The sequence below is a fragment of the Balaenoptera borealis genome, assembly GCF_965194805.1.
Source record: "Balaenoptera borealis genome assembly, chromosome: 9".
In the NCBI taxonomy this organism is placed as follows: domain Eukaryota; kingdom Metazoa; phylum Chordata; class Mammalia; order Artiodactyla; family Balaenopteridae; genus Balaenoptera; species Balaenoptera borealis.
The window spans coordinates 66532865-66545253 of record NC_138873.1 but is presented as its reverse complement, the minus strand read 5'-3'; the positions used below and the strand labels follow the sequence as shown (position 1 = coordinate 66545253).

Below are 12389 nucleotides of genomic sequence, written 5' to 3'. Positions count from 1 at the left end.
ACTGCAAGACAACTGCTGAGTCTTATTGGATGTCAGCAGAATTTTTTCACTCATTCATTCACTAAAAGGTTCAGCAGATACACATGGAGCTCCTACTTTGTGCTTAAAACAGGGGAAAGTGCAAATCATGGGAGGCAGGTATGAAATTCTAAGAATTCCCAGAACAAAGCATTCCAGAGGTGGAGTGGAACAGAAAGCCAGGAAACAGCCACCAGCAGATGACCTGGCTTCTGGGTTTGCCCTGTGAGCAAATGCGGCATGTGCCCTAGGAGGAGAGGAGGAGGGGCCCCAGGTGACAGCAGAATGTAAATAGCAACTCGAAGCTACCCACTAAAAGCATAGCTTTCAATTGTGTGCCCCAGGCTTTTAGCCACAGAAACCGAGATTATAGCAGCTCAATCTTCTAGGATGAAGGACAGTTACTTTATATGCATATTTGTCGATGAACATAGACTCAAATCTTTTTCTCTTTCCTCTTGAGATTTTTATATTTTTACCAAGTCCCTCTTTCCATCTGTAGTCAATTCACTGCTTTTTCCTCCATGCTTGATCCATTCCTTCATTATATCCAGGACAGCTACTCTGAAGTGACACTCTGTCACCACCCCCATGCCATCATTACCACCACCTCACACAAGGACAGAATTCCCCAAAAGAGAAAGTATAATTGCCCTTTGATTTTTCAGTGGGTACATTAATTGAACCACAAAAGATAAGAGCTAATGGGACTTATTGTAGTCAGCCAGAATTCTGGCAGCCCTAACAGAAATGAAACGCATCAGGAAGAAAAAAATTATTCTGGCTCCAAAGTGCCAAAACATCTGGATGAAACATGAAACATAAAACATGAAAAATGCAGTCAACTGTCCAGGTCTTTTGTCTGCCAAGTGACAGGCATGTTATATATACTGATTTAGCTGCCTTAAAACCTACAGGAAAATCTATCTAGAATCAGGTGGTGACATAAATGTATTAACTCAAACATTTCTAGAAGTCTTCATATTTCCAAGTATTTTTTTTCACAGACTGCATTTGATGAAAATTTCATAACTACCCAGGGCAGTTTTAACATCAATGCCACTTTACAGGTGTAGTGACTGAGGGTAAGGCTGTGAAGGAAGCTGCCCCAATTCAATTGGCAGGAAGTCCAGGCAGGGGCTGAGATTTCAGTCCGTCTAAGTTAGAAGTTCTTTCAGTTCTACTCTGTTATCTTCATTTTTGACAAAATTGCGCTAAGGCAGCCATTAGCTCCCCCTGGGAGTGTGTTTAAAGAAACTAAGCTGTAGAGGCCACAGTCTTTGAAGAATTGCTGTTATTTGCACAGCCTTTTGTTGGGAGCCCCACCTGCACACCCCACAAGCTCTCTGCTGTCCTTGTCACCCACATGTGAAATCCTGGGCCAAGGTTTTCTAGTTGTCCTTCTGCCCCTCTCTCCCAAGAACGTAAGCATATAGCCCGTTGTTTAGTTTCTGAATAGCAAAATGTTCAGCAAAGTTAAATGTGTCATGCAGTGTTAGGCAGGCCTACCCTCTGCGTTGGATGCAGTGATTTCTCATTGTGGGCGGATGTATAATTATTATCATTCCTAATGAGACAGAGACCCGAACTTCCTGTCTGATTTGATTCTGCCAAATAATTTAACACGGAGCAGTGAAGAAAATGACACCATCTATTTGGTTAGTGGTCTGGGAGGGAACCGCAGTCACTCTGATGGGACCTTCTTGCAGCCTCATGCGAGAATGCTTATTTTAAAAAGGAGAAAACATGTTCGTGAGAATGTGATGAGGTTTAATTGCTTTCCAAATCTAGAATAAATATTTACCTAGAGAAAACTCTCCAAACATTAAGACAACTGTCTTTCTCGTAAGCCAGCGAAACACATCAAACCACAGGCTGTGGGCTGTCAGGGAGGCCCAGCTGATCAGAGCTGGCCCTTTCATGGACCTTCTGGTATCTCTGCTGATGCCCTTCGTACTAACATCCTGCAGCCTCTCTTTCCTCCCCTTACAAACTTGGACAAAGGGATCATAATTTTGATTGAAAAAAAGTAGCAAACCAGGTTCAGAGAAGATGCAGTGTTGGGTTTTCCCCAATCTTCTCCTCTGTTCCCTCATCCCGGATTTTTCCACTGAGAAAGCCAAGAGATCATGGCTGATAAAGTTATGAAAGTAGATGAACTACATTCTTGTGTAAGTAGAGGTATTTTCTGAGGCAAGTTGTTAAGTCACTGATTCAGTCAGCAAACATTTGTCTGATAGTAGCAGCTGTGCTAAGCATGAGCGTGTGTCTAATTCCACATACCACTCCTAAAATGGACAAGCACGTCAGAGCCCAGAGGGGCAGACAAACACACATGTTAAACAATCAACAGTTAGATTATGGGGCGGGATGTGCTGGCTGTTATTAAACCATATGCGAAGCAAATCTAACCCAGACAAAGGAGAGTAGGCAAGGCTCCTTGGAGGAGGGCAAGACATATCCTTTTTTTTTGTCTAATGTATTTTATTAAAGTATAGTTGATTTACAATGTTGTATTAGTTTCTGCTGTACAGCAAAGTGATCAGTTATACACACACACACATATATATATATATACATTCTTTTTCATATTCTTTTCCATTCTGGTTTATCACAGGATATTGAACATAGTTCCCTGTGCTCTACAGTAAGACCTTGTTGTTTATCCATCCTATATATACTAGTTTGCATCTGGGAATCCCAAATGCCCTATCCATTCCTCCCCCACCCCCCTCCCCCTTGGCAACCACCAGTCTGTTCTCTATAAGGCATATATGTCAGTTTAATGAGGGACTTCTAACTGCTCGTCTCCCATCATCCTGGGGCTTCCCAGTGCCTTCCTCATATTTGCTGCTTCTCTCCGCACTTGCAGTGCCTGCTTTCACTCCTGCTGACAGAGGAGCAAACCCCTGAGCTGTCACTATGGCCATGCCCTCTGTGCCAGGGCTGCTATCTCTGGGACTGACGGTCTCTGTGGTCTAGAAGCGGCTGACACTGACCTAGCAGAGGCCTGGGCACTGAATTAAGGCTGCTGAATTGAACTGGATTGGTGCTCCCACCACTTTCTTCCAGGCTGGAGTCGGCTATATCATTGATTCCGAATGATGGCTTTCCACCTTTGTTCACGCAGCAGTCTATTGCCTACACCACCATCAGGGAGACTGTGTGCTGGTTCTTTCTCCCCGAGGAAATCATTCTCCAAGGTTTCCAGTTAGGTGGTCTCTCTCTGGGATCTAGTGGTATCTGGCCAGTGGAATCCCCTCCTGCTGTAGTCAGGAGAAAAACCAATAAATAAAAACCTCACTTCCGACCCTGAAGAGCTGTCTTTGGACATAACTTGTGTGATGCTCCCTTTCCAAGGATAACTCACTCTCAACATCTTACTATCTTAGTCTCTCATGCAATAAAACTCTAGCGGCTTTGTGAGCCATTCCTCCAGATCTGCTCAGACACAGGGTAATCCTCCAGAGAACACAGTTTACCATCAAGGAGATGTAAGAAAAAAAGAAATAGGAGAAAAAGTTCAGGATGACAGGGTACAAAGTTGCCATGGAGAACAGAGGACCATCTCTCCCTAACTAAACCCTCACTCACACCCACCATCCCAGGTTCCCCGACTCAGCTTCTAAAAGACTCTTTTTGCCCAAAGGATATAGATACTCCATGGAACGTCTGGATGAGACCCATTGGCTTTGGGTCCTTTGCCCTCCTCGGGTCACTGTGCAAACCAGCTGATGTGAGTCTACCTTTAACGACATGAGCAAAAAGAAGGGTGCATGGGATTCTGGCCAGCCATGCACCTGGCAGGTGCTGGCAAAGAACATGAAGGGCTAGCTAAGAGGATGGTCCCTAGGGAGGTTTAATTTTACTTTTGCTAGGGCGGGTCTCGTCTCTCGTGAAATTTCAAAATAGTCTGGCATTTAGAAAATCCCAATATTTACCAATAAGGTTTTAATCTAGTGCTCAAAGATGGCTTGCAATTAAATATTGGTGACCGCTTTTTTCTAAAATGTTTATTTATATACTTTTGATCCTGATGATTTCTATTTCCAAATATCTAGAACCCCTGGTTTGGGTGAATCCTCTTATTTTAGAATTGATCTCTATTAGATTCCACAGAATATAACTAGGCATATTTTAGATGCACAAGACGTATTTGTCAAATTGCATTGAATAAAATTTGGAATTATATCTGTCACCAGCTTAAACCTTTGGACTTTCAAGGAACAGATCATTGTAACGCAGCAATGTTTTAGCTACTAAATAGCAGCATTTAGCCTGGACACACTTGCTGTCTTTTTATTATTTTTCATGTTGATGCTTTTCTTATGCTGCTGGCTATCTTATTAGTACCTCCTGTTGGGAAATATATTTCGTTAGCATAGTATCTTAATAATCATCCAGGTGGCTTACTCAGGGTTTCCTAATGCCCAGGACACCCAGGAATTATAATGTGGTAAATATCATGTGGGTAAAGTGACTGCATTTAAAAAAAAATCCATTACTGACTGAATATTTTTTAAACTATGATTTAGGCACTTTGAAATATATAGACTCAATCTACCTTAGGAAATATGACTTCTGATAGACTGAAGAGTCTTTCCTTATGGATTATAATTTGGAATAATAATAATAATAAAAAAAAAAAGGCCCTCTAAAGAACTCTGTATCTAAATTTGGAAGGAAGGGTTTTGTAATTTCAAACCCATTAGTCCGTTTTCAGCAGCTCCTTGTTTGATTAGGCTCATTAGTCTGGCTACATGGGGGAAAGTCATTGTAACCAAATTAATATTGTATAAAACAATTATTGTTTCTTATTGGCTTCACTTTCTCCTAAGTGACTATTTCACTATTAAAGAAACACATCCAGACACAGTTTTCATCTTCTTGTGCAAAGCCCAGCGTGACAGACTATGTATTTTTGCTGTACTTCAAGTTATTTTTTTATTCTTCAGTTATTTCCAATATAATTTTTCTTTATACAACCATTATTTAAACAATGTGTAGTTATATTTATTTACTTTTTTGCCCTCCTCTCATTCCTCAAAAGCTTTGAAGCAGCTTACAATAATACATATAGTGCTATGTGATGCGTACTTCATCACTGGGCAAAGTCATCAAGAATCTGCCAAATTAATTCAATGCTGATAAATTTTGGAAAGATAGTAAATGTCTTTTATAGTTGGGAATTTCTGCCATTCATAATTTGGAGCTTTTAGATCACAATGCCATTTTTTCCCCCACTAAGCTAAGAGATCATAGTGGCAGGTAAGAGTTTACAAATGGCTAATTATAGTCAACTCCTGATTATACTTGGGGGAGTCATTGCTGATTATCTTCTGCAAATCTTGCTTCTGAGTTCAATTGACATTCAAACAGAATGGGCTATAAAGTCATTTGTGGTTATTACTCAATACTTTTGTCTAATTTCCATTTCCCATGTAGCCTATCACCCAGCAGGAGATCTTTTATGCCAAAACACTTAATTACTTCCCCCAAATCAGTGCAGGTTAAAAACAAAACAAAAAACAAAACCAACAGAAAAACAAAGATGGCGTATTTATAGGCTTTTACCCTGATTCGTGATTTGTTTTTACCTGTTTGACTTGAGGCTACTTGCATAGAGCCCAAAGGAAGTGGCAGCCTTTTTGAAGGCACAGCAAATCTAAGATATTACCTGCTCTCCTGTTCCTGGAGCCTCCACCATGTTGGCGGGGGTCATGCGACCATAATTTGGGCAAGAGAGATACTGTGTCTTCCACATGTGCTACAAAACTTGACGTGTGTGAGGGTGCTTCTGTGTTTATGTAAGGATATATATTAAAAGAGAGAAAACTTAGGTTATTTGTGTCTGCATATGTGTGTGCATTATGTTTTTAAGCCTATGTGAAAATAAATAAAATACAAATAAATAAAATAATTCAATTAAATGCAATCCATGCCCTCTTTGTGCAGATGATGAAGACCCACATCCTTCTATATTCTTAGCCACGAAATGATGCTTGTGTCTTTATAGATCTTTATTCTCCAATTCCAGGATATTTTTCCTCAAATGAATTTTATTTTTTTCCTTGCAGTTCTGAAGCTTTTCTGGGTAAAGGTCAAGGACATCTCATGGACTAAAAGGTGAGCTTTTTATTTTTAAACAAAGATTTGCACTCCTAACCCCACCCATGAAAAAACCAAACTGTTTTGTGTTGCTCTTCTTCACAATTGCACATCCTGAATTTCCCTTGAATATTCCTCTGAAAGGGGGAGTTTTCCCCCTTCCTTGTCGAAGTTTTAGCTGCTGAATACACTGTTGGCTTGGATGCTGTCATTGCTGTTGACCTCCTACCCTTGTTTTTAGAGGACCATGTGACACTCAGAAGGCAATGCTTTAAGTGTTTTTCTACTTCACCTGTGAGGAGATCTAATGTATTTCATCATTAGACTCCTGTGGAAATATACAATGAAACTAGGGGATCTGGTTAGCGCCAGAGGCAAAGTACTACTAACTCATCCCCAAAGATTGCTTTTTGATTAAGGAGCTCTTGCTGTAAGGTGCTCAGCCTTTCTTGTGGCCGATATGAACTACTATTCTTGGCTGAATAACTATGTTGAACATCTGATTTTTTTTTTTTTAAAGAAACAGCAATTATATTAAGGAGTCCTCGTGTGAGGTATAATTCCTTGAAAATTTCAAATAGAATTTAATAAGTGAACTCAACATTGCGGCTTAGTGTTAGGCAGAAATTCATAAGGGAGAGAGGGTGGTGGAGAGAGATAGGGGTAATTCTTCACCCAAATATTTCATGGATGAATGGGACCACGTCAAAGTTAATTCAGACTAGAAATCTTCCCTGCTTTAAGAAAATGAAAGGTAGTCAAATGAATAGCTGAGCTTAAGCAACAGATAACTTCTTTCTTCCCTCTCACATACCCTGAAGAGTTAAAGCAGCTTGCCCTTAGGCGTTATTTATTTTTAGAAAGGAGAAGGAAATGAAAAAGAGTAGGGGTAAGCCGAGGGCAACTATATAATTTATTGTCCAAAATGGGACACTTTTGGAGCTAAAGGAACTCTATTAATAATTATACCAGATAAAAGGCATAAATCGGGACTCTCACAGGCAGAGATGTTTGGTGACCCCTGGGAGGTACAATTAATAGGGCTTTATGTCCCTGGTCTTGTAGCCTTGCTGCGACCATGAGCTCACAGTGGAAACATCATTTCTACTGATGGCTTTTTTCCCCCCAAGGTTTTGATCACAAACTCTCTGTGTTGCAGGCAATCTCAATTACACTTTGTGGTAGGATAGGTTTTCTGTTCTTGGCATTCTGTTATTAGATTAACAAGCATTTTATTGTTTCTTTTGTATGAGGGCTTTTCATATTTGGTACAATTGAAATGTGAAAAAAGAAAAAAAGTATTTAATAGGACAGCTAAAAAAGAACATCAAATCCCGCTATTTGAATTATCTTTCACTGTTAGCTATCTTTTGTTCTTCAGAGCCTGTCTATCTATGAATCCAGCCTCTTTTCTTTTCATCATGATATTGTTTTCTCATTTTTACTGGGGAAGGAAGAAGGCAGAAAGAAATTTGTTGTGATTGTTTTATAAAAATCTGAGTGATTCTTCTTTCATAGTAAGGCTTTCTCAAGAATGGAATGTATGATTGGTACATAGGCTTGGCCTAACATGATAGCCTTTGAGGCTTCTTAAAGTTTGAAACAGAAGAGGCCAATTTTAAGCAAGATCCATCGTGTTCTAACATTAGGAAAACGTACTTTTTGGTTCCATTCATCAGCTCTGAGAGCTTTTAGAAGGCAGCTTTCTGTTGCATTTATTTAAAAATGAAACGGCCGTGTAAATGACAAGAAAGTTCACTTGAGGAAAAGAAACTAGGAATCAAGCTAAATTGTTGATTTAATTTAAAAATATTGTATAGTCAGATTTCTTGCAGGCATTTTGAGCATATTATGTTTGTCAGAGAGCAAGCAAACCAGCCAAGAAACTTCTTTCTGCATGGAAGAAAACTGGAAATCAGAAAGAAAAGAACATGTTAATGAATTTCTAAATTCCTAAATCCCGTTATAGAAAATAATCAAAGTATGTTGATGGCATTTGATGGCAAATGGTGACTGAGTGTGGATTATAAAAAGGCGCCCCGTCTGGGAAGCTAATGACAAAATGGAGTTTCCTTGGGCAAGGTGGCGCCCAGGTGTGTTTGGATCCCTTCCTCTACCCCACAGAGGGGGCAGAATCGTGTCACGCGTATCTTGAGGAGGACTCTCAGGGCCATGGTGTCTATGAGTAGAGTTTTAGCTTTTGTATATTAAATAAGAAGGATACAGAGGGAAAAATCTTCAAAGAACATCAAAAAATGTTAATTTGTAAAGCCACCTTTCACATTACTCATATTTTGGAGAAAGTGATTGAAGAATTAGTTATAGCATTGAGAGTAAGCATTGGCAATATCATTTGTCATCAGTCAGATCTGTTTTCAAATTCTCTCTCTAACACTGTTAGCTGTGTGACTTGGATATGCTACTTAACTTCTCTGGTCTCATTTTACTCATCTGGAAATGGGATAATGAAGTTCAGCTCTCAAGGCTGAAGGTGAGGATTAAATACATGAAGGTAAGCATCTGGCATGGAGGACGCATTCAGTTTTTGCTTATCAGTGTAGAATGTGAATATGTCTGGCTTCTGATTTTTAAGGATGTACTTATGTCCTTAGCATATCAGTACACACTATTAAACACATCAGTAAGCACTGTTAAGTGTAGCAATAGGCACTATTAAGGAATAAATGAAAATAGTAGTCTCGTATAATAAGATGGCCAAAAAAAGTGCTAAATTGTAGTTTGGGAGTGGCAGCCTCTGTCATTTCATGATTTATATATATATTTTTTTTGTCATAGAAACTGAAGAATATATGTACTAATATTTCTTTATGATGAATGTGGTTCATCGCCCTTCGTCATGCTGGTGTAGAAATATTTAGGCGAAAACTGTATTTCATGTATCAGAGTTGAATCTAGCATGTCGGCTACGCTTACTCAATAAAAAGAACCCTTTTAATAAATAACTTTAATGGACATTGTGTCTTAAAATGTAAAGTTATTAGAACATTTGCTGGGCAATCTGTTTTTTATTTGTACAGGTTAAATTCTATCCCTTGGTGATGAGCACTTTATTTGGTTTCTGTCACATCTTTTCCACAGAAAAGCCTTACTTGTGGAACTAATGACACGACCGGATTACACACGGAATTAAGTGATAGGAAATATTTCTAAAAGACTGCCTTTATGAAACTGCTAATAAGTTGATGCCTGTTTTCCATTAATGACGTGAAAAACAAGTGAAGTCTGTGGCATTTCAAACAAAATTGTGTAAATTACAGTATTTCTGCTCTTTTATGCAGAAGAGAATTCCTTTTGGTGATCACATATCTATGATTCAAATAGGTGCAGATCCTTTTCGAAGTGTACAAAATATTGTTAGAGTTATTTGCTGGGCATTCTTTTGAAACTAAGAAATGGACTAATATAGTGAAATTATTTAGGGTAGAGCATGAAGAATATATTATATAAATGGAGAAATTCTTAGCCCTGCTCCTCATTTAAACTAGTAATGCTATTCTTTTTATTAAAATAATGGAGATAAGTTGTATGGATCTGTCCTGTAAGCTAATTAACGTTATTGTTTGCTTGTCACACAGTGATCGTAGTATTATTTTATAAATAACATTGTTTCACATTTGACATTAGGAAAAAATGTGAGTTGGACTTTTAATATCAGTGAGATTTCTCACCAGCTCCACATGCGTTTTCCTACATTAGTGGTTCCAATATAAGTGGTGTGTAAATGCAAGAATAAAAGACAATGTCGGGTTTGCAGGAGATAGAATCAGACTTGTCCGATGACTGGGGTGGAGATGCAGCCACGGTTCTCTGCAGCATGGCTTGCCGCTCAGGGAAGCTCCGTCGTGGCATTATAGTGCCTTTTCAAGCATTTTTTCGTGGCATTATAGTGCTTTTTCAAGTCCGTCTGATGAGAGACTTTTAACTCACAACCTCTAAGTATTGCAATGCCTTCTTCTCGTCACGGTTGCTAAAAACACACAGCCTTTTGTCAGGCTACAGAATGTTTTAATTCCCAATGCAAATCTGGGTGACATGTTTGTTACACTAGCAGATATACCTGACAGATCCTATTTTGAGTTTTCCAGGAAAAAACACATGGCAGCACGTTGGTGGGATATCAATCCTTTTATGTGAGCATAGCATGCCTGTTAGTAAGAGGGGAAACCATTTCAAACTGGAGTTGATTTGATATAAAAATAACTTACAAGTTGTGTTTGTATAATTCCTAGGGTAAGATCATTTTAGCAGATCAGGTTGTTAGTTATAAGACCAGTTTTATGGTTTGCATGAAGCAGTAAATAATAGTAAAGGCAGATCAAAATAAAGCTTTCATCACACCTTTGTTAACCTTTAGAAATATATTCATTGAGTTTTGGGGTTACTTACTTACACATATGTATACAGAATGTGTAAAGAATTATGGTGCATGCATTTAAAGAACCTATAAAAACAGAACAATTACATACACGTTTCTGAAACCGTAAGTCATAGGTGTTCATAAAAGTGTGCTGAAGTGTATTTAATATTCGGTGCAAAAATAGATATTAAGAAAGCTTTCCTTGAGATTTAAACTCCATCTTTTATTTATAATGAGATACTTTAACCACCAAAACACAGGTTCAAGTTCCGGTCACTTGGATGTGAGGAAACCTACCTGGAATGAGCTGTTGGTCACAGTTTTTAATAACGTTATGGGTTTGACTGTGGACACAGTGTCTCTAGGTAATAAAGTTCGTTGGGCCCAAGAGCAGATTATAGATCAAATTACACTGTCCCAAAATTATCCATTTCTGTTTTTAGAATTAAAAGAAAAGAAAATACAGTTGAGCTGGTTTTGAAACTTTTTATTGTTTTCTTAGGACCACCACAAAGATTTTAAAAACGTGTTTCTCAACTACCAAGTGTTGGTATTTGCAGGGTTTCAGCAGTACCCTTACTTCCTTTCCTTTCCCATCCATTACATCTTTGGCATGCTTTGGTTTCATTCTCACGTAAGTGTTTTTATTTTGAATTGATCATACTCCATTTGGTATTTATTGTCCGAGGCTATTCCATATACGTAAATGTGGAAAGAGCTAGAAGTACAAAACTAGGTGGAAATGGATTAGAAATTAGCATATACCCCTTTAATTTTTTCACTGAAAACACAAGAAGCATATTTAAAGCATTTTAATCTTATTTGAAAAAATTGTTGTGTTGGTTCAATTAATATGTTCAAACTTCCTTACTCAGGAGCAAAACTGCGATAAAGTATTCAACTTTCTATTTGCAGCCCTGACTGTGGCATCTTTAAAAAGGAGCTTATCTTGTTTCAGTTTGCAGGCCACCAAAATCTATTTTCCTCTTAATACAGGTACAAGAAAGACTAAGCACCTTGCCTTACTGCTATAGGAGAGAATATTCTTAGACTCTACTCACTTATCGAAAGGGGGTGGTGAATTGACTAGGGAAGTTCTGTTTTATTTTGGTATTTTCACTACCTTGTAAGATCTATTGAATTATTTGCCATTGTGAAGATTTGGTGAGTCATTGAAGAAATTGCCTTTTGAGGTTTTTTTTTTTTTTTTTTTTTCTTTCTGATTATAAAGTACCTGCTGGAGGGCCCAGGTATATCTAGGTTAATGTGTTTCTATTTCAGTACCCAAAAAACAAATGTGAGATCTTGGAAGGGTCATATCCACATCCCGGTTGACAATAATTGCATAGGAGTGAGTACCTGCCGGAGAGGTGTGGGCTCTGAGGTACAGCAAGGAGAATGGGGGATGGGAGGATTTAAACAAAAACTTTGTAAAAGAAACAAGTTTTCCTCTGGGAAATTACTCAGACTGCAATGCACGCATATTTTTCTAATTAAATAGATTAGTTTATGCCTTTGGCACTTAAAAGAAAGTCCTTAGATTCACAGTCTCCTGTGTTAGAAGTATTTCCTAGGTTAATTCTCTGGAAATTAAATCTGGCCCTGTTTCTTGCCATTTTGTTCCCTTTTTTCTGTTCCCATTTCTCTTTTCACCCCCAGATCATTTTATTCTCTCTCTTTATGATCTGCCCACTTTTCTCTTTCCCTTCCTCAACTTTTCTACCTGTTGAAATGGGAACAGTGCTGACATCCCCCCGCCATCTATGCCCTCGCCCCCCCAGAATAAATCACTACTAGCCTGCATCCCCATTGGACTCATTTTAGCCCATGTCATACGTACAGCCCTTAACTGTTGGCCTTGAAGAACAGCTGGTTGCTCACATAT

At 38.6% G+C, this 12389-nt stretch overlaps 1 long non-coding RNA gene across 1 annotated transcript in view; it reads left to right on the top strand.

The window, feature by feature from the left end:
* The window catches only part of LOC309635098, a 536898-nt gene extending 524657 nt beyond the window's left edge, over positions 1-12241 (top strand). The window contains exon 6 of the long non-coding RNA XR_014248645.1: positions 6096-12241. This is a non-coding gene — a long non-coding RNA (uncharacterized lncRNA). The remainder of the gene's footprint in view (positions 1-6095) is intronic.
* The last annotated feature ends 148 nt before the right edge of the window (positions 12242-12389 follow it).